This window comes from Sarcophilus harrisii, chromosome 2 (genome assembly GCF_902635505.1).
Source record: "Sarcophilus harrisii chromosome 2, mSarHar1.11, whole genome shotgun sequence".
NCBI classification, from domain to species: Eukaryota; Metazoa; Chordata; class Mammalia; order Dasyuromorphia; family Dasyuridae; genus Sarcophilus; species Sarcophilus harrisii.
This window is the reverse complement of record NC_045427.1, coordinates 138,874,437-138,900,415: the sequence shown is the minus strand read 5'-3', so window position 1 is coordinate 138,900,415 and position 25,979 is coordinate 138,874,437. Positions and strand designations below refer to the sequence as shown.

General features: G+C 38.6%; 1 protein-coding gene across 4 annotated transcripts in view; it reads left to right on the top strand.

Annotated features, from left to right (window-relative positions):
* Nucleotides 1-767: 767 nt before the first annotated feature.
* EXTL3 (exostosin like glycosyltransferase 3) overlaps nucleotides 768-25,979 on the top strand; it is an 87,399-nt gene continuing 62,187 nt past the window's right edge. Inside the window, exon 1 of one of the 4 annotated variants that reach the window (XM_023494801.2) lies at nucleotides 768-1,199. The gene's annotated coding sequence lies outside the window, so the exon portion shown is untranslated. Of the gene's footprint in view, nucleotides 1,200-1,473; nucleotides 1,766-2,581; nucleotides 2,897-25,979 lie in introns of those variants that run through there. The other 3 variants (XM_023494800.2, XM_003758076.4, XM_031950928.1) reach the window with 3 other exon arrangements.

Below are 25,979 nucleotides of genomic sequence, written 5' to 3'. Positions count from 1 at the left end.
AAACATTATAGTACTTAGGAAACAGTCTTACTCTTGGAGAACTTGGTTTTCGCTTGCTTGTATCTATTACTCATTTGGTCTAATTTAAACCCCTGATTTACTTCCTTGGTGCAGAGATTCAAGCTATCCTAAACAAAGCTTTGACTTCTATCTGTGGGATAACCAGGTCATGAAGGTTGGCTCCTCCTCACTATCTCCCCTCCCCCTCCCAGACACGTCCTCCCTTTTAGAGCAGAGCCTGGAATGAAATACATAAACATCACTTCTGGGATTGGAGGTGTGTCGAATCATCTCACTCTCCAAAAACCGTATCCTTTCCCCTTTTATTGGGCTAGACTGTGTGCGGCTGCTTCATTTTGGTTGGACTCACCCGTAGTTCTTCTGGATTTGGAAATGTAGAAACACCAACGCTGTTCGTTTGCAAAAGGCAATCTGATTTTAAATGTCTGGAAACTCTTCCAGTCATCAAGCGGCCATCCCTACCCTCCCCCTTCCCCTACCTAGAAGGGCGTTTTACCCAAGGAGGACTGGGTTTCTTTTTAGCGGAGGACAGCTTTGTCTGAGGGGAGAGCCTCTTTCCCTTCTTACGGAACCCCGTTTTTTCCTACTGCACGTCCTAGCAATATAGGAACATGGATTTAGAACTCGGGAGGGTTCGTGGTGCCCCCCGCCCCCGTTGTACAGATAAAGAAACTAAAGCACAGAAAGGTTAAGCGGCTGGCCCCTCCCCCCCGCGCGCCCCCCCCCCCCCATCGTTCCATTGTATTCTATCCACTCCGTCACGCTCCTCCGCTTCGCTACTATTTCTGCAAGGTAACATTTCACGACGAACTTCAAAAATGCCCCCCGCTGTCCCGTAACCCGGGGCGGCAGGTGCTGCCGTTCTCACTTTGCCAGGGAAGAAACAGAGGCACGGGGCAGTTAAGCGACTGGTCGCGCCTCTCTAACTGACACACGAGGCCAAACGGAGCGTGTGTGACCTTAAGCCCTGACGGTATCACAGGGATTCAGACCCGGAGCGCCAACAGGCGCGCTGTGAGCGACTCGGACGGTGACACCATCGGTGTCGCCCTAGAACTCGGGTCTTTTTGGTTATAGCGCTGTGGGGCGTCGGACGCAGCTCCCGCAGGAAGCGACTGAACTCGGTTTCTTTGACGGATTAAGAAGCTGAGGCGCCGTAACGTAACTCACACAACTTGGTGAGTCTCCGTCCGAGGAATGTTTATTAAGGGGTAGCCGGCGCCCGGCTAAGCTTCGGGGATACAAAGAGAGGTCCAGGGCCGCCCCTGCCCTCGGGGGCTCATCGTGTAAAGGGCCGCACACTCAGGAAGGGTTCCGGACTCCAGGTGCTGCCGCTCGCTCGAGGATCGCGCGGATCCCTCACCGGCTCCTTCCGGAAAGTGCCGAACACCGCCCCCCCTCCCCCTCCCCCTCGCTCGGCCGTTTCCGGCCTGGAGCACTTCGGCAAATCCCGCCGTCTCCGTCGGAAATGGCCGACGTCCGGGCTGCCGGCAGGGGGAGTGAGGGATCCGGCGCGGCCTGGGACGTAGGTAAGCGGGAGGCGGCGAGAGCCGGCTTTTGGGAACCCGAGCCTTGCGCAGGCGGCAGCGGTTCTCGCCGGGGGCTGGGGAACCGGCCGAGCTCCGAGCTCCGGGCGGCGGCGGCAACGGGAGCTCCCCGGAGCTGGGGGCTACGGGCCAATGGCCCCTGCCGGAGGCCCCGAATCCTCCCTCGGTCCGCGGTGACGAACTTCGGGGCGCCGAAGGTAGGGGGCGGACGGGACCATGCCGGAGCGAAGCGGATCCCGAGATCCGCGGAGCCCTAGCGGGGAGGCGGCTGCTGCTGCCTCTGCCGCCGCCCAGCCCTGGCCGGCAGCCTCCTCCGACCGGGCCTGCTCCCGAGCCTCATGGGCCCGAGGAGGACACGGGGGCCGGGCCGGTCTGCGGTGCCTTTCAGTCCCCGCCCACCCCTCTGAGCCCGAGTTGGGTCGTTCGAAAGGTTCCCCCTCCCCCCCTCGCCCTCGCCCTCGCCCCGTCCAGCTGCTAATGCTGTCCTGGAAAGCGGCCCCCCCCCCCGGTACCTATCGAGCAGCCTCCCTCCAGCATCCTCCCCGCCGAGAAGGGGCGCCGCCGGACAGCCCTCCCATGCCTCTTCCAGTACACGCTGTGCCCTCTCGGCCCCGCCGTCTCCTCCTGCCTTCCAGCACCCCTTCTCCCGAGCGGCTGCCTTTCTGCTGGTTCTTTCCCACCTTTATTCCTCCCTTTTCTGGGGGGGGGGGAGGGGGCATCGGAAGCCTGACCTCTCTCGGGCGAGTGATGGGCATCTTTCCTAGCCCCACTTCCTGTCCTAGGAGCCTAGGGCTGCTCCCTTGGAACTGGGGCTCTGGTGTTTGTAGCTGGGGTCGATCCCTGGGAAAGGCGGGGTTGGGGTAGAGAGGGAGTAGTAGTCAGTCACTAAACATCTGTGAAGCGAAGCCCCTACTGTGCACGGAACACGCGCTGGGGGAGCGAAGAAAGATTTTGGGGGCGTTTGTTTGTTTTGGGTTTTTTTTTTTTTTTTTTTAAGACGGTCCCTGCTCTCTAGGAGTTCGCGGTCTAGTGGGGGTGACCACATGCGAACAATTATGTGCAAACAAGTCATACGCAGGATCAATTCTAACTAATCAACAGAGGGAAGGCACTAGGATTAAGAGGGATTGGCAAAGGCTTCCTGTAGTAGATGGGATTTTAGCGGGGGACTTGAAGGAAAAGTGGGAGGAGGAGGAGGAGGAGGAATGTCTCTCACTGTGATTGGAAAGGGGCTGCAGCAGGCTGGTGGTCACTGTAGATCTTAACCAGCCTGTCTGTCGTTCCACTGAGGACTGCAGCCAGCCTTGGAAATTCGTTGCCCATTGGAGGTCAGTCAGGGAGAAAGGGGCTGCGGATGGATGCGGGGTGTTTTTCTTTCCCAGCCCATGTTCCCCCTTTAGATGGTAGGACCAGTTCGAGTTTGGCTATTGAAAAACTAGGATTATTGTGTTTCCGCTCTCACCTGGTTTCTGTGGTTTGTTTTGTTTTAACATTCCTGGAGATAGCGAGCCTATTTTGGGATCCTCAGATGCCCCTTGATAGAGATGCTTACCTTTTTGTGAAAGAGAAAGATCAATACTCAAAAGCGTGTGTCCTTTTTTTTTTTGGGGGGGGGGGTTAACCTCCCACCTTTAATCGGTGATTTACTTAGGAAAATTCTTCTGCCGTTCTTTTTTCATATTGTTTTGTTTATTTCTCCTCTTTACGTCCCATGTAATTTTAAAGGCTTGGCTCCCCAAATTTATTTCTCTCATTGTGTGTGGAGCCCATGCTATTTCTACTTTTTTCTCGAGTAATTAAATTTTGCTTAAGCTTACTACTTCTTGTTCCTAGTCAGGTGAGTGGGGGCACCAGGGATTGAGGGGAATGATTGCTTTAGTTACTACTGCTTTCCGTAATAGATCTTTAGCACCCAAAGGGACTTTGAAGAAGATCTTGTCTTTTTATTTTATAGATAAGGAAATTGAGTTCTATAGAGGAGGGATTGACTTACCTAGAATTAGAGAGCTGGAAGCTCTTAAGATTAGGACCACTATCTTGACTCTCAGTTTAGTTTTTTCTGCTATATTATGCTGCCTCATTGGAGAGCTTTCTTCAAAATCACACCAATGCAGTAGTGGTCGGTGCTTCAATACAATAGAAGAATCTTCAGGTACCAGCACCCTCAGCTTTGGTCAGAGCACTTCCTGTTACAGCCAACACATATCGGTGACCACCATCTCATTTAAGAATTCTGAGTCAGACAGACATCCAAAAAATCTAGCATTGTTCATAGAGAATTGAAATATAGTCCTTTTTAAAGGAGAGAGTGAGATATTAATGTTAGAAGGGATCTTAGAAATCATCTAGGCCAACCCCTTTGTCTTGAGGGGTAGAGGGATGAGAAGACTTGCCTGTAGTCACTAGTTAGTAGAACTGCTTGATTATCACCCCTTCCTGAGCCTAGGTGACAAGACTATTGAGGAGGTGGGAGATACATATTCTTGGACTGCCAGGTTAGAATTGTTTTCCCAAAGAAACATTGTTATCTGTGGTAGTGAGATTCTTTATAGTAATAGTTCACCATTATAAATACTTTACAGTTTTTTAAGTGATTTTCTCATCCAACCTTTCCAGGGTAGATACAGCAAGTATTTGTTTCATTTTGAGTCGCATTTGAGATTGTTTATAAAGTGTCTTAAAAAATCTTAAAGTGCTGTAGAAATGTAATGTCTGTTTTCTAATTGGCTCTTAGGGGGTTAAATCTCTTGCCCACCTTCACCTAGTTAGTGGAATAGCCAGAAGTAGAATCAAGGTCTTGTCATGGCAAGTCTAGTGCTATTTCTACATGTTAAATAAACCCTCTTATGTTGCTTTTATTATACTATAATAATTTTTGTGCCATAATTCAGTTAGAGAATTTTTTCTTTCTAAATATTTATTGATGCTCTTTCCCTTTTTTTTTTTAATTATTGTTCCTTTCCTCCAATTGAATTCTTCCTTGTAACAAATGAGTACAGTTAAACAAAACAAATCTATAACTTGCCCGTGTCTGAAAATTATTGGTACAGTTTGACATGTTCTTTCATGCAAATGTTATTAAAAGAAAAGCAGATGACATGAAATTTTGAGTTGATTTGTGTTTTTGACTACCATTTTTGTCCTTTCTCTGTTCTTCTACGGTTTGCAGAGAGCCAGAAAGATCCCAACAGGCTGGAACAATAGACAGAATCTTACCAGAACAAATTTAATAGGGATACCATCAACTACACAGTTAACAGGATGAGAATGATAAAACTAGAAAACAACAGTTTATATGAGACGGATCTGACAACTATGTGACACAACATCCAAAAAAGCTAATGAGATCTTAGGCTGCATTCATAAGAGCATTGTATATATAATAAGGTATAAATTAAGGTCTAAATATATTGTTAGGTATGAGTGCTACATTTTAGACAGGATATTGACCAGCTTGAACAAGGCCAGAGGATCATGGGATTGTGGATTTGGAGCTGTAGGGTACCTTGGAGGATATTTTACTCAACTCTCTCATTTTACAGAGAGAGAACCGAAGCTCAGAGAGAAGTGACCTGCCCAAAGTCACACAGAGAGTCTGAGCTGTGATTTAAATCTAAGTCCTTTGATTTCAAATCCATCCATCTACTGCACCAGACAAAAATCCTTCCAGCAGGATTAGATTTTTGGTGAGGGAATGGAGGGAAAAGGGAAAGTGAAACACTTTTTATTCTAAACTTAAATACCAAGAAAGGAACATTTGTATACAGACAGTAGAACACAAACAAAAAAGATTCTGTATGAAACTCTGCATCTCCATTTCTTACTGCTTGCCTTTTTAAAAAGTGTGTGTATGTGCATGAGTACAATTTCAAAAATTGCCTTGTTTCTACTTTTTTTGAACTCCCTCTATTCTCTTCTGTGCATTTAAAAAAATATGTTCTTTATAGTTTTTCCTAAAGCATCACTATTGCTTCCCCCCATACCTCACTTAAAATGCGAGTAAAAAGAAAGAAAAATCCATGTGACAAATAAGCTGTCCATTATAATGAATTCATAAAGTTGGCATGTACAAAAATGTGTATGTTTTCTGTTCTTTCTACCTACCCATAACCTTTGTGTCTGGAGATGGGTATTGTGCTTCCTTGAAGACCCTTTAGAACCATGGTTGAGTTTGACCAACCAGGGTTATAAAGGGAAGTGAAAACATGCCCTGCCACAATTACTTGAAGGCTGGGGTGGTTAGCCTGGACAGAGTCTTCAAATATTTGAGAGGCTATCCCATGGAAGAGAGAGAGGAATTAGCTTTGTTTTATTTGTCCCTAGAAGAGGGTGTTGGGATTGATAGGTATAATAAGTCCAGGGAGGCAAATTTTGATTTATATGGGGGAGGGGGGGAATCTAACTGCTTAGCAATTATAATTATTCCAAAAAGTCTTTCAAGCCAGTAGCAACTTCCCAGTCTTTAGAGAAACACAAGGGATGGTAAGTAAGATGACCACTTGCTCAGTAATGTAGTAAGGATTCCTGCATCAACTTTTAAGCTCGTTTCAAACTGAGGGTCTGTAAGTGTAGGTGTTAAATAAACTTTTGTGAATCAGTCTGTGAACTTCATTACCAAGTATATGAGAAGGTGCTTTTCCTTTTTATAAATGAGTATTTGAAAGATGACCGAAATTCAAGGCTGCCTCTGTGTGTGTGTGTGTGTGTGTGTGTGTGTGTGTGTGTGTGTGTATTTCTTTATGTTTCTTTTTGGTTTGCTAGCTAAAGTTCCTTTGAAAATCTACAACCTTATCTCTGATTTCCCAGCTCTTAGTCATTATACACAGATGTGTCAGTGGATGGATGTAAATGAAATAGGGCTAGCTTCAGAGACTTGATAGAACTAGCTAGACATAGTAAAGCATGGGAATTCAAGAAAGGTAGAAATTGTATCTTCTTTGGACCTTTGTCCTTTTCCAAATGGGCCATTCCTTCATACCTTTTTCCTGTCATCCCAGCATATCTTTGGTGATAATAGATTGAGAAGAATTTCTCCCTCCCTCCCTTATAATCCTTAAAAATAATAAAGTAAGTGTGGGTTAGGGGACAGCTCTGTTTTATATTGTTCTCTCTTCCTATGAATTCACATTATAATGTTAAATGTAGCATATTTCTAATGTAGCAAGTTGCCTTGTGAAAGCATAGGTAAAGAATATTCTAGAGGTAGACTGTTGTGGGTTATGTCTCACTTTCCTAAGCCATTTACCAGTTTCTATGGTGTGTAACCTTGGAATGATCAGTACAAGCCCAAATGCCATATCTTTTGTATGCTTTTCTTCTTGACTGATTGGTAGTTTGTAAATAGCTCAATGATATTTTATTAATTATTAACATCTAGTTGCTGCTTTACCGATTTTTTTCTTACCTCATTTATCATCATCTACTGTGTTTGGCACATATTGCTTAATATATGATTTTTAAAAATATATTCATTTATCTATTAATTTTCTTTACTAATAATACTCAGTCATGTATCTATTATAATTTGCCAAGGCACAAATTTATTTGTTTTCTTCTTTGAGTGTGTGCTTATGTATGTTTAGGGGCAATATCTGCTTCCTTGTGGCCTGCATATGTCAATAGTCAACTGTAAAGGCTCATTGTGCCAAGCTACCCAAATGGGCATTCATCGTCCTCAATCTGAATTATTTTTGAGTACAAGAAATGTTCAAGATAAGATGTTGGTGGTTCTGTTCCATTTAGGTTCGCAACCCTATAATATTACCAGTACTTCCCAGATTTATCCAGGGAATAGGCCAGAAATCTGATAGCATAGTAGTATGGTGGCCATTAATGATATATTATGGAGAGAGTTTTAGTAGTATACAATTGTAAATTTGATTTGGAGACCATAGCAAAATCAGTGGTAATTCTCATCTGAGAGATGTTCAGTTTGGAACCATTTGTGAACTTAAATTAGAATATTTGTCAAGTGCCATTTTTTATGTGGATAAATAATAAACCAAGAGTCCCCTGGAATTATTTTGTATAATCATTGTAACATTGCTGTTACTGTATAGCATGATCTCCTGGTTCTTCTTGCTTCATTTTGTCTTAGTCCTCATAGGTCTTGAAATGTTTTTCTGAAACTATCCCCCCATCATGATTTTCTATAGCACAATAATATTCTATTAGAATCATATGCCACAACTTGTTCAGCCATTTCCCAATTGAAGAAAAGCCTTTCAAATTATAATTTTTTGCCACCAAAAAAAGAGCTACTATAAATTTTATTATACATATAGGTCCTTTTCCTTCTTAGATCTCTTTAGGGTACAGTGGTGGTATTGCTGGGTCAAAGGTTATGCACAGTTTTAGAGCCTTTTGGATATGGTTCCACATTGGTCTCCACAATGGTCAATCCAGTTTACTACACTGCCAATAGTTTCTTAAACTACCCATTTTCTCCCATCCCCTCTAACATTTGCCATTTCTGATAGGTGTGAGATGGTACTTCAGAATTGTTTTAATTTGCTTTTTTCTAATCGATAGTGATTTAGAGCATTTTAAAAATGCTTATTGATAGCTTTGATTTCTTCTTCTGAAAACTGCCTCTTCATATCCTTTAATCATTTATCAGTTTGGAAATGACTCCTATCTTTATAAATCTGATTCATTTCTTTATATATTTGAGAAATGAGACCTTTATCAGAGAAACTTGTAAAATTTTTTGATATTCATTTTTTCAAAGTACCTTTTAGTAAAATGTCGTTTCCCTAATTATCTCTTACAGTTAGGTTTATTTTTGCTTTTGCTTTGTCTGAGATCATGATTGGCACCTCTGTTTTCTTCACTTCAGTTGAAACATAATAGACTTTGTTTGAGCCCTTAATTTCAATTGTTTTTCTGTCTCAGGTGTCTCTTGTGCAGTCTCTTGTACACAACATGATGTTAGATCCTGGTTTCCAGTCTATTCTGCCATTTTGTTTCTATGTGTTGGATCATCCTGTTCACATTCACAGTTAGGATTACTCGCTGTACGTTTCCCTTTGTTCTATTTTTCTCTCTTTCTCTTCTCTCTTTTTGTTCTGTTATTTTTCAAAAGTCTGTCTTGCTTTTGACCACTGCATCCCCAGTCTACCTTCTTATAATCTTTGTCTCCCTTAGCCCTTACCTCCCTCTCTTATCTTGTGCCCTTATCTCCTTATTGGGTAATATATATATTCTTCCTTCTTTGATCAATTTGAATGAGAGTAAAGTTCAAGCATTACCTGTCAGCCCTTTCCTTTTCCTTTTCCTTTTCCTTTTCCTTTTCCTTTTCCTTTCCTTTCCTGTAAAAGCTTTTCTTTGTGTACCTCTTTTATGTAAGAAAATTTTCTTCATTCTACTTCTCCTTTCCTTTTTCTCCCAATATATCTTATCCCTCTGTAATGTTCTTTTCTCTAAAATATAATGTTCTCCGGGTATAGGTTTCTTAAGAGGCTTCTGGAGGCAGCCTTCATTTCAGTTCTAAGTAATAATCATCACAAATGCAGCCAGAAGTTAAAAGTTGAGATCCTTTATTGTCTCCTTCAAAATAGCCCAGTTAGTTTTCTTAGAGGCCTATCTCTCTCCTTGGTTCTGAGAGCTCTTGCTGCTAGTCCTTTGTCTCTTCCAGCTTCAGCCTCTCTTCTTACGAATCTCTCCAGCCAGCACAAGGGTGTAAGTTGGAATGAATCCCAACTCCTCCTCCAAGAGTAGGATTGTGGGCTTCTGACTTGTGAATCTCCCAGAGTGCTTATCAATTCCAGTGACTTAGCACCTTGTAAGAATCATAGCATCCCTCTTTTTCACCTCTTCATAATTTTTTTTTTGGGGGGAGAGATCATCTCAACATAATTGATTCACACCCATGCTCTCTACCTATTTAAATTCCTTATACCTGCCCTAATAATGATAAAATTCATAGGAGTTACATGTTACTTAGGATAAAATTCCTAGAAGTTATATCTCCTCACGTAGGAATATAAAATTTAATTTTATTGAGTCTTTTTTGTTTATTCTTTTATGTTTACCTTTTTATGTTTATCTTGAATCTTTTGTTTGAATGTCAGATTTTCCTATTCAACCCTGGTCTTTTCATCAGGAATGCTTTAAAGTCTTCTGTTTTATTAAATACCCATTTCTCTGCCTGAAAGATTATATTCAATTTTGGGGGGAAGATCTGCAGGCCAACAAAAACAAACAAAACTGGTCTAATCTGCCATCTTGCCCCAGAGTATGAGAGCATGCTTTCTTCATGTGAGCAGACATATCCATATTTCCTGGGAGTCCCTGCCTGCTGAGTTCTCTTGGGACTGAGATGCTTGGTTATATATCCTTGATGGCAGTTATTCCTGCCCCTCCTTCCCACTAAAAATAAATGTGTCATAAGAGGTCCTGTCTGCCAGGAGGAACTTTTTTTTTTTTTTTTTAGGGCTAAGCCTTCTTGTAAGTTGTTGCCTTGATGTGAAGGGTTATCTTCACTTCTAAGAATAGAGATTTCCTGGGAGGCTTTGACTACTTATAGGCACACAATTCCTGTAGAACGAGGCCCTCTTAGGAAGTCATAGTCTGAATACTAGCAATTATTTCTCTGTAAGAATTCCCTAGTCTTTTGGAAAGTTTGAAGCCCCCAGGGTTACCATGGTTTATTCCTTTACCTTCTAGAAATGTTTTCCCTTCTAATTTGCTCTTGCTATTTAATGTAGCACATGAATCTTTTGGAACACATATTATGATAGAAAGTGGAAGTTTATTATTTTAGCTCAGCTTTCCTAAAAGCTAATTTCCAAAAATATTAATGATGTATTTTAGGTGAAATAGATAGAACCTTGGACCTGGAGGTTTGAATTCAAATGCAGTTTCAGACATTCCTTATAATGTGACACTGGGCAGATCAATTAACCTATTTGCCTCAGTTTCCTCAACTATATAATGGAAATAATAATAACATTTATCTCCTGGGTGGTTGTCAGAATAAAATAAGATATATGTAAAGCACTTTGCAAACCTTAAAGCACCATGGAAATACTGTTATTGTTAACTGCTAGTTATTTTTATCACACTGTCATTTCTTCATATATCACCAATATCCAGCAAACCTTTTTATGTAACAAAGGAAAACAATCTTGACAGTATTTTCAGCATCACAACCATCGTCCTCTATCTCTTTAAAGAAGGACCTTCTCTCATGCCCCAAGTGCTTCTTGGCTTATCTTTTGGTTATATCAAAATGAGAATTATCCTTTATTATTAATAGGTCCTCATTTTACCATGTATATAAGATACCCTTTTTTTTGGCTGATGATGACAATGACCATCATCAGAATCTCCTTTTATTTTTCCTCCCATTTACCCACTGAGCTGATTATTGTGATTTCTTGCAATTGTCTATTATCTCATGATATTTTAAGCTTTGAAATCCATCATATTCTCTTTTCACTTCTATGCGTCTCTCGACCTTTACTCATTTTCCCTTCTTTAATCACCATTAATAGGTAGTACTGGATTGTCTTTTCCCTCTCCACCTTTCCCTGCCTTTCATTTCTCTTAGATTGACTACTTAGAACTCAGGCTTTGCTCATTGCTGTTACACTCGCCCCATAGTATATAACGAATAATTAATCATTGAACAAGTGTTCAACACTTGCAGAACAGTTAGGAATTGTGCTGAGTGCTGATTCTATAAGTACAAAGAATGAAATGATCCCTACACTCAGCTTGCATTTAAAAAGGAGATTCAACAAGTATATTAAAAAATACAGAGAGCATAAATATAAACTTGATAAATATGTACACACATAGAGTATTAAGTATAGGATAGTTAAGGAGCAAAGAAGGGAGGATCCTCACAGTCTGGGAAATTGGGAAAGGCTTGATACAGAAGATGGTGCTTGAGTGGCATCTCAGACGAAGGAAAGCATTGTGAAACAATACAAAAAAAGAAAAGAAAAGAAAAAAGACGATAATAGCTGTAAGTTGTAATTAGAACATCTAAACAAAACCAAAAAGAGACCCAAAACATATTACAGTAAAATACATTATTACTTGAATAAATTTATTATATACTTAAAACAATAACTATAGCAGAATTCAGTGTTTTTGTATAGTTTTTTTTTTAAATTCTTTTGTACTGTATTGCATCTCTCTGTCATTAGTTAAAATACTTTTTTTAAAAAGTGGGCTGGAACTAGGTTTGAAGGACTTGAAAAGAGTTTGTGGATGAGATGCTAGGGGCAATAGGGAGCTATTCACGGGAGTGGAGGAGTGACATGATTAGACTTGTGCTTGAAGAGTAATTACTTTGGCACCCCTAGATGATCTCTGTGAGTTCCTGTGGCTGAGAAATTCATATGCTAAAGCCAGCCTGCTGATGAGCTTCATCACAAACTCATAGAGTTTTAGAGTTGGAAGGGAAAGTCCAGTCCTTTCCTGAAAGGAACCTTTACTATTTCATTCTTCCCAAGTAGTCATTTATCCTCTGCATGAAGTCTTCCAAGAAGGGGGAACCCTTTCCCTTTTGAAGCAATCCATTCTAGTTATGGATTTTTCTGATTGCTTCCTTGAGTATAAATTTATTTCTTTTCAATGACAACTTAATCGGCCTGATTCTGCTCTATGGAGCAAAACAACAGATTTGATCCTTCTCAGAATACTTGATTGGAGTTGTCTGTCTGAGGGCAGAAAGCCCTGGGCTCAGACACTACGTGGATGACTTTAGATTGGCCACTCACCTTCTATAGGCTTCAGTGTCCCAATTGTATAATGAAGAAGGTTGGACTTGATGACTTCTCAAGTTCTTTCTAGCTCTAAATCTATGATCTTCTCTAGGCTGTAAGTTTCCAGTACAGTCAACAGCCCTTCTACCATCTTGTTTATCTTCTCCTCACATTGTTTGGCTTGCTGATGTCATTTCAAAACTGTGGATCTGAACATAGCCCTCCATATGTGGTCTGATTGGGATATGTGCAGAGGGAACATCAATTTCCCATTCCTGGTAATTGTGACTAAGAACCCATGGGTTGCCATATTACATTGCTAATTCATGTAGAGCTTGTAGATTACCAGAACCCCCAGATCTTTTTCAGAACTGCTAGTTAAACATGCCTCCTTCAAGTGATAATTGTGAAGTTGATTTTTTAAAACTAAAGTCGCCTGGTTCTCAGATGAGAGACAAACCATCTGTTGCCCATCCCAAGTTACGGCTGCCTTTCCTTCATGATAGAACCTGTCCCAACTTACACTGTGTTGAGAACTTGGCATCACCTTCCTGACAGAGTGAGGCAACTAGGAGAGAATATCGGAGAATGAATATTCATCTTCTACGAAGACAGTTGGTTTTCCTGTCCCTTGCTGCTTTAGTGCAAAAGTGAAGTATAGAATTTGAGATTATATGATTTTCTGGACAGTCTACAAAAAATAATTATCAACTAATATTGCCCACGAAACATTGTCACTTAATTTTTGTGATTCTGGTGGTCAAATACCACTAGAGTATCATCTTCACAACTGTGTACATAAATGGCATTTGGCATCTTTGGCTTTTCTTGTAGTGCCAGTATTTTCAGGGTTTTTTTTTTTTTCTTGCTTTGTTGATTTGCTGAGGTACTAAATAACAGATTGGGTGCTTGACAATCAAAACTAGTTGCAATTATATTTATTTCTGTGTGTTTCTAGAAGAATCATGTGTACATTTATGTTTTGATATATATTGCAATTGGATAGCATTTTTTCTTCAATTTGGAGCACACAGAAGCATTGTCAATTGGTAGTCATGTATATATAAAGAGCATCTCAAACCTAACTTGGAGTTATATTTGGATTGTTATAAATAAGATATGAAATATTAAACTTGATAAATTTTAATCCTGAGAAAAGGGACCAAAAAATTTATTCAGCAAATGCAGCAGGTTAAGTTGAACCAAAGTATCTATATTTAAATTGTGGCTATAGTACAGTTTCCTTGGCCTGGCATTCAAGGCTGTTCATGTTCTCGTTCCTATTCCTTTTTCTGACTTTATCCAATTCTGTTTGAAATCTCTGTTTAGGTCATACTGATTTATTTACTGTCTCCAAACATGCCTTTTCCATTTCCTCTTCTGTGTGTTGTTCCTCCTGAGTGGAAAGACTTTACGACTTCTCAGTCCTGTCCAAATCTTGCCAAGTTTTCAAGTCTTAGGAAGGGTAATGGCACATTTATTATGCAAGTTAAATCCTGTTCCAAAGTACTGAATTTTAGTTTTTATCTGTAGGGCAGTGTGTGTGTGTGTGTGCTAAATGATGTGATAGAATGGGGGGGAGGGAGGGAGGGAGGGAGAAAGGGAAGGAGGGGGTATGAGTGAGTATAGGCATAAACTCTTACATTGTTAATTTGTTTGGAGAAACAACATTTCAGGGGCCAAATATAAGATTGTTAAATGGAGATTCCATAATGTTGTGGTGGGTTTTTATTTAAATTCAACTTAATCTGCTGCATTTACTGAATAAAATTTTATGGTTCCTTTTCTAAGGATTAAAATATTTATTTAAATAATATAATTGTAAAGCATTGTGGTCAGAGGAACTTTTTTTTTAAGCTCTTTTAGTTCAGAGTCTTCATTTTTATATTCTTACAATAGAATATACTTTGTCACACATTATTTCTAAAATTTAAGTGCTTTACAAATCTTAAAGGGCTATATAATTGCTAGCTGTGTTTATTGAATGCCTAATGAAATAGATAATAACTAAATGCTAAATGATGTGATAGAATACAACATCTTTGTGATAAATACAACAGGAATTGAGAGAGACAGGAAAGATCAGGATGAGTTGGAGAATATTTGTAGAGAATAAGATTTGTGCTTTCAAGGATAGTTTGGGGAGGATGGGGAGAAGTCATTTAAGGTAGAATGTGTCATTCGTTGGGCAGAAGGGATCAGGGTAGGGTATATGAAGTTTGTCTGACAGAAACAGATGGTACATGTTGAGGAGAAAGAGGAAAATAAGATTGCTTCTGGACTTCCTTTCTCCAATCCAGCCATCACCTTGCTGTCAAAGTAATCTTCTCAGTGCTAGGATTCAACCTTTTCTATTCACAAACCTATGGTCTCTGGTGTTAAGTACTAAATATGACTCCATTTTACCTTTCCTGCATTATTTTCTATTACTACCTTTCAAATAGTCAATGTTTTAGTTAAAGTGGACTATTAGCAATTGTGTGAATTTGACACTCCTTCTTCAATCCCTGTCCATTCAAAGAAGCTGTTCCCCATGCTTAGAATAGGTACCTTCAATTCAGCCATTTAAAGTCCAGGCTCAGTTCACAGGCTGCCCCTTCTTCCCAGCCCCCTTCCCTCTCCCAGTGTTTTCTGGTAGAACAAAGGATTCTTTTTTTTTTTTTTTTTTTAAATTTAATAGCCTTTTATTTACAGGATTTATACATGGGTAACTTTACAGCATTAACAATTGCCAAACCTCTTGTTCCAATTTTTCACCTCTTACCCCCCCCCCCACCCCTTCCCCTAGATGGCAGGATGACCAGTAGATGTTAAATATATTAAAATATAACTTAGATACACAATAAGTATACATGACCAAAACATTATTTTGCTGTACAAAAAGAATCAGACTCTGAATTATTGTACAATTAGCTAGAACAAAGGATTCTGAAAAGCTTAGCTGATCTCTTCCCAAGCTTTTTAGCACTTACAGTAAACTAGCAAGCATTATGTATTCTTCAAATAGCATATAGTCAGTTACTTGTTCCTTCTGTCGATAAAAATCTGATTATGTAGAACACTGCGTAATGAGTTCTGAAAAGGTAGATTTTTCTCTGATTGACTATTACTCGAATGACCATACTTTGGATGTCTGTCCATGCATCTTTGGAATCTGAAGCAAGTTCTTATTATAGGGATCCGTGTCTGGGTCTACGCTCATATAATCTGATTTCTTTTTTTGTGGGTCTGAACCTATGATTTTTATTTGTGTAAAGAATTAAATAGAAACTCACAGGGCAGCTTATCTTTAATTTATACTCTCAGATTAGAAGTTCTTAACATTATTTTGTGTCATGGATCATGGACTCCTCAAAATAATGTATTTAAGATGCATAAAATAGGAAACCAGTTATATCGAAACACAATTATCAGTCCTTTTTTGAAAGTTCATGAACCATATCAGGGACCAAGCTCTGTTTTTGGAGTTGCTAAGGACACTTAGAAGTTAAGTGACCAGTTAACCTCTGGTAACACAATCATTATGAGTCCGAGGCAATAATTGAACCGAGGGCTTTCTGATTCAGACTAGTTCACTATCTGCTTTGCCAAGCTGATTTTCAACTATGTCCTAGTCATAATAGTTAATATTTGTATAGAGCTTTAAGGTTCGTACACAACAACTTTGGGTGATGTATGCTAGTACTGAACCCATTTTACAGTTGAGAAAATGAGGCAGACAGACTTTCCCAAGGTCACATAGCTAGTAAGTGGCTGAGGCTGTATTTGAACTCAGAACTTTCCAACTCCAGGTACAGTACTCTATTCATTGGATCTTCTAGCTACCTTTAGCAAAATTTTTGTGTTTTTTGAGTCAAACTTAAAGTGTGCTTTTTAGGTACTGACTTTTAAAAGTATAACTGAATGACCAGGTAATAAACTTCAGAGATACACTACTGCTTAATGTAGAACTTTAGCCCCAATACCTTTTACATAAGAAGGTACCTAAAACATGTATACAGATTTGAGTATGAAACACGGAGCACAGTGCTGGACAAGGAATCAGGGAGGACATTACTGATTTGTGTAGCTTTTACACCAAATCCTCCTTACAGAGCTCTTAGTCTTCCTTTCATATTGACTTTTGGTAGAGAATAGATGTTAGGTGTTTATGTGTCTATTTACAAATCTGGTTAAGCTCAGTTAAGAGCCTCTCAGAGACCATACTAATAGGAAATAGTAATCCAAAGAAAGTGCAAATTGGAAAATGAAATACAAAGTACAGAGGACTGTCAAGGTTTAGAAGAAGAAAATAAATTCATTAGGTTAACAAGGAAATGTTTTGAAAGATGCATTTTAACTTCAGGATTAACAGACTTGAATTCAGGATTTGATTCCCCAGAAAGTAGTTGAACCTATGGCTGCTCTACCAGTCTAAGCTTTTTATTTGGGCCAAGAAACAGTGAGTATGATGGCAAAAACATTAGCATGACTGGAGACTTTTCTCATGGGACTTGCTAGTGATCATCTGGGTACTTTGTGAACTGTAGAAGACTAGGTAATTTCTTAAGTTTTCTTCTAGCTATGAAATTCTATGAGAGTTATCAAACTTCTCATCTTATTCTCCATCAAGCCCCTCAAAATCAACACTTCCCCTCCCCACTCAGAAATTTACTGAGTGTTTTGTAGTTAATGATAAGAAAATTCAGAGTGAGCTGGCATTATGGACTCATACTCTGCTATCAGTTGTCTGTGTGCCCTAATTTGCTTGTTAAACCTTAATTAGGTCTTATTTACTTCTACAAGGCTGGAGGATAGATAGACCTTTGTAGTAGGAATAGATATCTTCATAAGAATTATTTTAAAATAAGTTCGGGAAAATTAGAATGCATAAATTACCAAACAAGTTGGTGTTCATGTGAGAATTGAGAGAAAAATGGGTGGCAAACCATTTGGATCTATATTTTGCATATAAAGCAAAAAAAAAAAAAAAGCCTTTTGGTATGTGCTTTTAAACTTTTCAGAGAAATTATTGCTTCTTGTAGATTAGAAAATTACTTTTACAATATTAGTCTTTCTAATGTAATAAGTGGTTAAGCGAGACCTGCTAAGAGCACTTATTGAAAAATGTGATTTGAAGACATTTAAGGATAGAATGAGTGCTTGTGTGAAGAGGACCTAATAGATTTGTTAGGTATTAGGACCTAGGCTAATTTATAGAAGTCTGATTCATATATCTAAATGTCAATTAATTCATTTACAATGATAGTTATTTCTATCTGGAGAGCTGATGCTGCTCTTCTGCTTATGGTATTCTTTTATCTTGGTTCTTAGGTCTGCTAAGGAAACAAATGATTTATCAGTGTAGAGGAGATATGAGGCCTTTCCTGTAGCATACCTTCCCTGGCCTTCCACTTACAGAGTATTTATCTTGTATATGCATTGTTTTTGGTCTCCCTTATTAAAATGTGATTGTCTGCCTTCTTCATAATTGCACGTGAGTTGGCCAAACTAAAGAGGTCCAGTTTCTTGAGGGAGGAAAAATATAGAGAGAAGTGAGCTTGCAGAGAGACTAATAAGAGGGTTAAAAACTGACTTTATTGGGTGTTGGTAGTTTAGGGTGCAGGAAGAAGAGAGATGAATCAGAGTTTCTTGAGTGGTTGAAATTACAAGGAAACCAGGACAATTCAGTATTACAGAAGTTAAAGGAAGGGAGAGTTTTTAAGGAGGGTCTTATGCTAAGAGATCAAAGAGAAGGAAGAATGGGGGGGAAAGTTGCTGTTTGTTGACTTTTGAGAAGGGTGTTGCAGAGAGATCCAATGGGTAAATAAGGAAACTTGTGTTTGGTAGCTTTAGATCTTTTCATTAAGTAAGGTGGAATGGGGAAGAAGTTACTTACTAAAAGTAAATGGCAGAACAGTTTTAGGAATTTGAGGATGGGAATAACCAGATGAAAGAATCAAAAAGTACTAAGTGCTTAATATGTGCCAAACAAAACAAAAAAGATGGCTCCATCCCTCCAGGAGTTTACCTTCTGAGAACAGACTCCACATAAAGAGGGCTAGGGGGTGTTCAATATTTTGATTTGGGGAGTTCAAGTGGTATGGGCCCCTTAAGGGAATAGGTTGGCATAGCCTTTCCATGAATAAAAGTAATATTGATTTTATTATGGTTCCACAGATGCAAATTAGAAAGGGGTGAGAGGGTGACATGTAGATAAAAGCTAGCCCAGAGTCAGGAAGACTCATCTTCTCTAGTTCAAATCCAACCTCATAGTAAGCGGTGTGATTCTGGGCAAGTCACTTAACTCTGTTTTCCTCAATTTCCTCATCTGGAAAATGAACTGTAGAAGAAAATTATAAATTATCTTTGCCAAGAAAACCCCAAATGGGATCACAAAGAGGCAGATAAGACTGAAAAATGACTGAAAAGAAAAGGGCTTGCTTGCACTTTGTTGAGGAAAATAATAGGAAGTAAAGTATGTCTGGGACTACCTGAAATAGGAGGCCAACTGATAGGCTCTTAGTAGTGGATGGAAGTGGGAAAGATAGTGAACTTCTAGGCTGGAACTGACAGGATTAAGTTACAGATCTGGGTGGTAATATAGTTTGCAGGAATAGTATGTGTGCCTTTATTGATTCTTGGTTGAACTGCAATGGAAATAGAATTGAAGATTAAAGAGATTTAAGCCATCAGCTGTAACACTGAAGACTGAGAATAATGATGGGAATCATAGAAACATTTAAGTTCTTTAATGAATTTACATTTTTTAAAAAGCTTTTTATTTATAAAACATATGCATGGGTAATTTTTTCAATACTGACCCTTAAACCTTTTGTTCCAAATTTTCCCCTCCTCCCCACCCCATCCCTCAGATGGCAGGTAGTCCAATACATGTTAAATATGTTAAAATATATGTTTACATATATATAGTTATTTTGCTGCACAAGAAAAATTGGATCAAAAAGGAAAAAAACAAAAAAACCTGATAAATCAAAATGCAAGTAAATAACAGAGAGTGAGAATGCTGAATGCTATGTTGTAGTCCACACTCAGTTCCCATAGTTCTCTCTCTGGGTGTAGATGGCTCGCTTCATCACTGAACAATTGGAATTGGTTTGAATTATCTCATTGTTGAAGAAAGCCACGTCCATCAGAATTGATCATTGTATATAGTCTTGTTGCTGGGTATGATAATCTCCTGGTTCTGCTCATTTCACTCAGCATCAATTCATGTAAATCTCTCCAGGTCTTTCTGAAATCATCCTGCTAATTGTTTCTTAAAGACCAATAATATTCCGTAACATTCATATACCATAACTTACTCAACCATTCTCCAACCAATGGGTATGCATTCAGTTTCTAGTTTCTTGCCACTACAAAGAGGGCTGCCACATTCTTGCACATACAGGTCCTTTTCCCTTCTTTGAGATCTCTTTGGGATATAAGCCCAGTAGAAACACTGCTGGGTCAAAGGGTATACACAGTTTGATACCTTTTTGAGCATAGTTCCAAATTGTTCTCCAGAATGGTTGGATCCATTCACAGTTCTACCAACAATGTGTCAGTGTCCCAGCGTTCCCACATCCCCTCCAACATTTCTTTTCCTGTCATTTTAGCCAATCTGAGAGATGTGTAATGGTATCTCAGAGTAGCCTTAATTTGCATTTTTCTGATCAATAGTGATTTGGAACACCTTTTCATAAGACTAGAAATGGTTTCAACTTCTTTATCTGAAAATTGCCTGTTCATATCCTTTGACCATTTATCAATTGGAGAATGGCTTGATTTCACATCAATTTGAGTCAATTCTCTATATATTTTAGAGATGAGTCCTTTATCAGAACCCTTCACTATAAAAACGTTTTCCCAGTTTATGCTTCCTTTCTAATCTTGTCTGCATTAGTTTTGTTTGTACAAAAATTTTTTAACTTAAATAATCAAAGTTATCTATTTTGTGATCAATAATGATCTCTAGTTCTTCTTTGGTCACAAATTCCTTCCTCCACAGGTATGAGAGGTAAGCTATCCTATGTTCTTCTAATTTGTTTATAATATCATTCTTTATGTCTAGATCATGAACCCATTTAGATCTTATCTTGGCATGTGGTATTAGGTGGATCAAGCCCCAATTTCTTTCATATTAGTTTCTAATTTTCCCAGTTTTTGTCAAATAGTGAGTTCTTACTCCAAGAGTTGGAGTCTTTGGGTTTGTCAAACACGATTGCTATGATTATTGACTGTTTTTGTCCTGTGAGTCTAACCTATTGCACTGATCAACTAGTCTATTTCATAACTAGTACCAAATGTTTTTGATGGCCACTGCTTTATAATATAGTTTTAGATCTGAAACAGGTAGACTACCTTCATTTGCTTCTTTTTAAAATTTTTTTTTGGCTGAGTCAATTGGGGTTAAGGGTCACACAGCTAGGATGTGTTAAGTATCTGAGATCATTTTTGAACTCAGGTTTTTCTGACTTCAGAGCTGGTTCTCTATCCACTGCACCACCTAGCTGCTCCTGTTTGTTTTTTGGTAAGGAGATGGGATAAGAGACTACTAACTAGCTTGTCAAGTGAGTAGATACCTCCTTTCAACACAGGATTTGCTTGTGGTGATTTTGGTAAGGTTTCAGAAAAAACCCTCTACTGAAATCGTTTTGCAGTGCTTTATTAAGGGTTGTATATGTATAATGGTGTAGAATTTGAGAATGCACCTGGTAATGTACTGTGATGTACCATACTTAATGTTGGAGGTACAGCCTCTATAAGTTTGGTGGAACTCATTATCATGTTAGTTGTGGGGGATGAAATTTTTGGTGAAGTTCCATCAGATGAGAAGATAGTCCCAAGTTATTGAAGGAGTAACAAATTATAGGTCACAATATATTCACTAAATGGGAACCACACATATAGGTATATACATATATGTATATAGATGCATATATGCAAACATATGTATGTGTATATATATATATATATATATATATATATATACACACACATATATATATATGTTACGTGTGTATATGAATACCCAAAGGGATGAAACTTCTGTGTTCTTGGTTTCTTACAAGGGTCAAATGAGAGGAACTTAAAAATGAAGGAACAGCTTTTTCCATTCATCATCTTTTCACCTGCATGGAGACCCCATGATAAGTATCAAGTGTGGATCATGTAGAAAGATACACAGGGCACTCCTATAACCCATGTGCAGTAATAGGGTTTTGTGTGGTTGATCTAATCTCACTTCCATATTTTCCATTTAGTGATGTCTCATTAAAAGCTTGTAATAAATCCCATGGCTGGTGTGACCCGTTTTTCCATTGATCTATTACCTTCTGCCCCAACATGGATGTCACTTATTGAAGATTTCATTTTAATAATTAATAACTGATAATGTTACATCATTGTTATTTGCTTTCCCCTTCCTAACACTATATATAGTACCCTTGTTTTTATTTGAAACTGAGTGTTCTAATGACATTATAAGTATCTGATGGACAGTATTGGTCCTTTCCTCAGGTTTTCCATAAAGGGGCTCCTTTGGAGCTGGCTCATTACAGTTTTAAGGAGTGGGGCAGAGCTGGTTTTTACTTTTTAAATTTAAGTTTGAGTTTTTGTAATTATTGAACTGTGAGAACATGTTTGAAAAATTTACTTGTCAATAAAATAGAAGAGGGAGGTTTAAGAAAAATAAGTGGAGAACTAGACCAGAAATAGCACAGCTGAGTTTAAATTCCTGGCATTGCCTGGGCTAATTAACCTTTGTTTAATCTGTAGCCTGTTTGTTCATTTTCTAGGTGGAAGTGTTATTACCAATTGTCTACTCATTCACAAGGATAATAAAGGGGATAAAAGAGATCATTGTTGACAGAATTTCTTTTATGGATTTTGTGGTTTGCTTGGTACAAGCCACCTGTGAAAAATAATATGGACATTTCTCAATATATAATTTAAGGATTGAGAAAACTTTCTCTTTCCACTTTTAAGGTTTTAGGCAGAGTGGCCAAACTTTTTGATTCACTACCTTTATGTTTCAAAATTATAAGATAAGTGATTTTTATCAAATATGGGTACCTTTTTCACTGGAATCCCTGTCACTTTTAATTAAATAATTTCATGAGTTGCTATGCTAAAACAGTCTATTATCTGTTGGCCAAATCCTGGTAATGACACTCTCCCAACTTTAGTCCATCAATCAATAAGCATTTATTAAATATCTATTCAGTGTCAGATACTGTATTGGGTACCTGTGTGGCGCAGACAAAAATGAAACTGTTTCTGTTGCCAGGAACATATTAGAGAAAGCATGCATATAAACATATCACACATCATAAATATGGGGTAATTATTTAGGAAAAACACTGGCAGCTAGGAGAAATCAGGAAAAGTTTCATGAATAAGAGTTTTCAGAACTTTGAAACTGAGAATTCTAAGAGTATTTTGTTAGGTTTATGCTGGAAGTATTATATTATTTCTGCTTTAGACAGGATTGAGATAAAAAGCTTTGTCCATCTTGCCTTATGTGGAAGGAAATTGTTTGGTTTGGGGTTCAAAGTTTAGGTAACCCATTTGTTTCCTCTGACAGAACAATAGTCATTTAACTTTTGTTCACCCTTGGAGAATCATTTTTCAATTTTAATTTTTCAATTCTACTTCTCCTTCAAGGATTCATTTTAAAGGGTCAAAGTTGAACTCGAGATACATTCACTAAGTAAAGTAATCAAAGACTTCTTCCTTCTCTCTTGTTCTAATAATTTAGGGGAGTAGTCCTTCCTGGGCAGATGGAGAAAGGGGTGGTTTAGAAATTAGTTGGATAGTGCAAACTTTGAGAATTGGTAGTTAAAGAAAGACTGACAAAGTTTATCATTGAGATTAAATCAAAGGTTTCAGGCTAGAATACTGAGAAAAATGCTTTTTATATATTTCTAAAAGATGAAAGTCTGTTTTCACCTTTAAGAATATAAAATCTTACTCTACTCTTGATTTAAAGCTTCATTTTTTTCCCTTGATGTTTATATTTCTTGTCATTATCAATTTATAATTCTCAATGCAATTCATAATTTATTGTAATGTTAATATTTGAAGCTAATAATAGTATTTACAGAATTTTACAAATAGTATCTATTTTATTTCCACAATAGCCTCAGGAGGTAGATGCTGTTATTATCCTCATTTTACAGAGTAGAAAACTGAGAGACTTACTGAATCACCTTGCTGCCTCTATTTATATATCAGTAAACTGACTATAGCCTGTGAAATACTAAAAGATCTACAAAGCAAAGTGAAGGATATATTGCCAGTCATAATTTTGCACAGAGTTCTAATAACAGGACTAGATTTAGATCCTTTTTGTATGACAAAATGTTTAAATATGTGGTTTCCCTATGTTATGATGCAGGGAAAAATGAGGGAAGATACTGAGGCAGAAAAACAAAAAACACATTTGGAGAAAGTTTGATGGCGATTAGAATTTGTAGGAGAGAAGTATGAGATGTCAATAAAGGTAAGGTTAGAATTTGACGGGTCTCAATTGGTAGGACAGATATTATGGATTTAATTTGGTATTTTCTGAGAGCCATTGAAGGCTTCTGAATAGGAAGCTGTGTTTTAGGGAACTGTATAGCAGAGGGAGAGGCTGTGGGGGTAAGCTGAAGGCATTACCCATTGAAGGCATGGGTCTGGAGGGAAACAATTCAGCAGTGGCTGGCTGGTTGGATAATGTGCTGGCTAGGAAGATACAGCTTTCTGAGTTTATTTCTGGCCTCAGCTACTTATGACTGTGGGCAAGTCACTTAACTTAGCCTCAGTTTCCTAATCTGCAAAATGAGCTGGAGAAGGAAACAACAAACCACTCCACTATCTTTGCCAAGAAAGCTCCAAATGGGGCCAAAAGTAGGGACATGACTGAAACAACCGAACAACAATAATGGGATTTTAGAAAGGGGAATGTGTGCTGTACTTTGTAAGTCAAGTTGTTAGCCCTTGGTAATTGAAGGGACATAGGATGTGGCAAGGGGAGTCGTGAGACTATGAAAGGAGTGACTGAGGAACATGATATGAATAGAATAGGCAGATGGATCAAGAAGAGGAATCGGGTTTGGGGGGAAGAGGGATGAGTTTGATTTTAGGCATGTTGAATTTGAAGTGTTAGTGGGAAAGTTAGATGATGATGACTAATAGGCAGTTGGCAATATGGGACTAGAATCAGAGAGAATATAAATCATCATAAACGTAATATATAAAGCTGTTGGGAAATAAAGTATGCTAAGGAAAGGACTTTGGTGAATACAGTTATTAGAGAAGAGGAAAGGGAAATAGTCATATAAAGAAATAGAACAGAAGAACTAGGATAGTTTAGTGTCAGAGCAAAGGAAGGAACAGTTTCCTTTTTTTCTTTTAAGAAAATATTGACATCATTTGTTCAGTCATTCTATAAGCATTTAAGTGCCTACTGTGTACCAGGCACTTTGTTAGTTACTGGGGTTTAGAAAGAATGGAAAAGCATTACATAATGCCTACTAGGTACCAGATAATTGTGCTAATTGCTTTTTGTAAATATCCATTTTGATCTAAGGACATAAAGAAAGGAAAGGCAGTCCCTGCTCTTGAGAAACTCAATCTAATGGGAAAGGTGACATGCAAATAACTATGTCAAAACAAGTTATATACAGAATAAATATGAAATAATCAACAAAGGGAAGAACACTAGAATTAGGAGGTACCAGGAAAGGTTTCCTGTAGAAAGTGGGATTTTTATTTGGGGGCTTAAAGGAAGCCAGGGAAGCCAGGAAGTAGAGGGGATAGAAGTATTTCAGGTACTAGGAACAGCCCTGAAGCCAAGGGCTTCATCATTTCTGAAGCCAAGAGATGAGGTGCACTTGAACAGGGAGGCTTGAGAAGGGATCAAAATCTGTGCTTAACCATTCTCCAATTGAAAAATGGTCAAAGGATATGAACAGACAATTCTCAGATGAAGAAATTGAAACTATTTCTAGTCATATGAAAAGATGCTCCAAGTCATTATTAATCAGAGAAATGCAAATTAAGACAACTCTAAGATACCACTACACACCTGTCAGATTGGCTAAGATGACAGGAAAAAATAATGATGATTGTTGGAGGGGATGTGGGAAAACTGGGACATTGATTCATTGTTGGTGGAGTTGTGAACGAATCCAACCATTTTGGAGAGTAGTTTGGATCTATGCTCAAAAAGTTATCAAACTGTGCATACCCTTTGATCCAGCAGTGTTACTACTGGGATTATATCCCAAAGAGATTATAAAGAAGGGAAAGGGACCTGTATGTGCACGAATGTTTGTGGCAGCCCTTTTTGTAGTGGCTAGAAACTGGAAACTGAATGGATGTCCATCAGTTGGAGAATGGCTGAATAAATTGTGGTATATGAAAATTATGGAATATTACTGTTCTGTAAGAAATGACCAACAGGATGATTTCAGAAAGGCCTGGAGAGACTTACACGAACTGATGCTGAGTGAAATGAGCAGGACCAGGAGATCATTATATACTTCAACAACAATACTAGATGATGACCAGTTCTGATGGATCAGGCCATCCTCAGCAACGAGATCAACCAAATCATTTCTAATGGAGCAGTAATGAACTGAACTAGCTATACCCAGAAAAAGAACTCTGGGAGATGACTAAAAACCATTACATTGAATTCCCAATCCCTATAGTTATGCACACC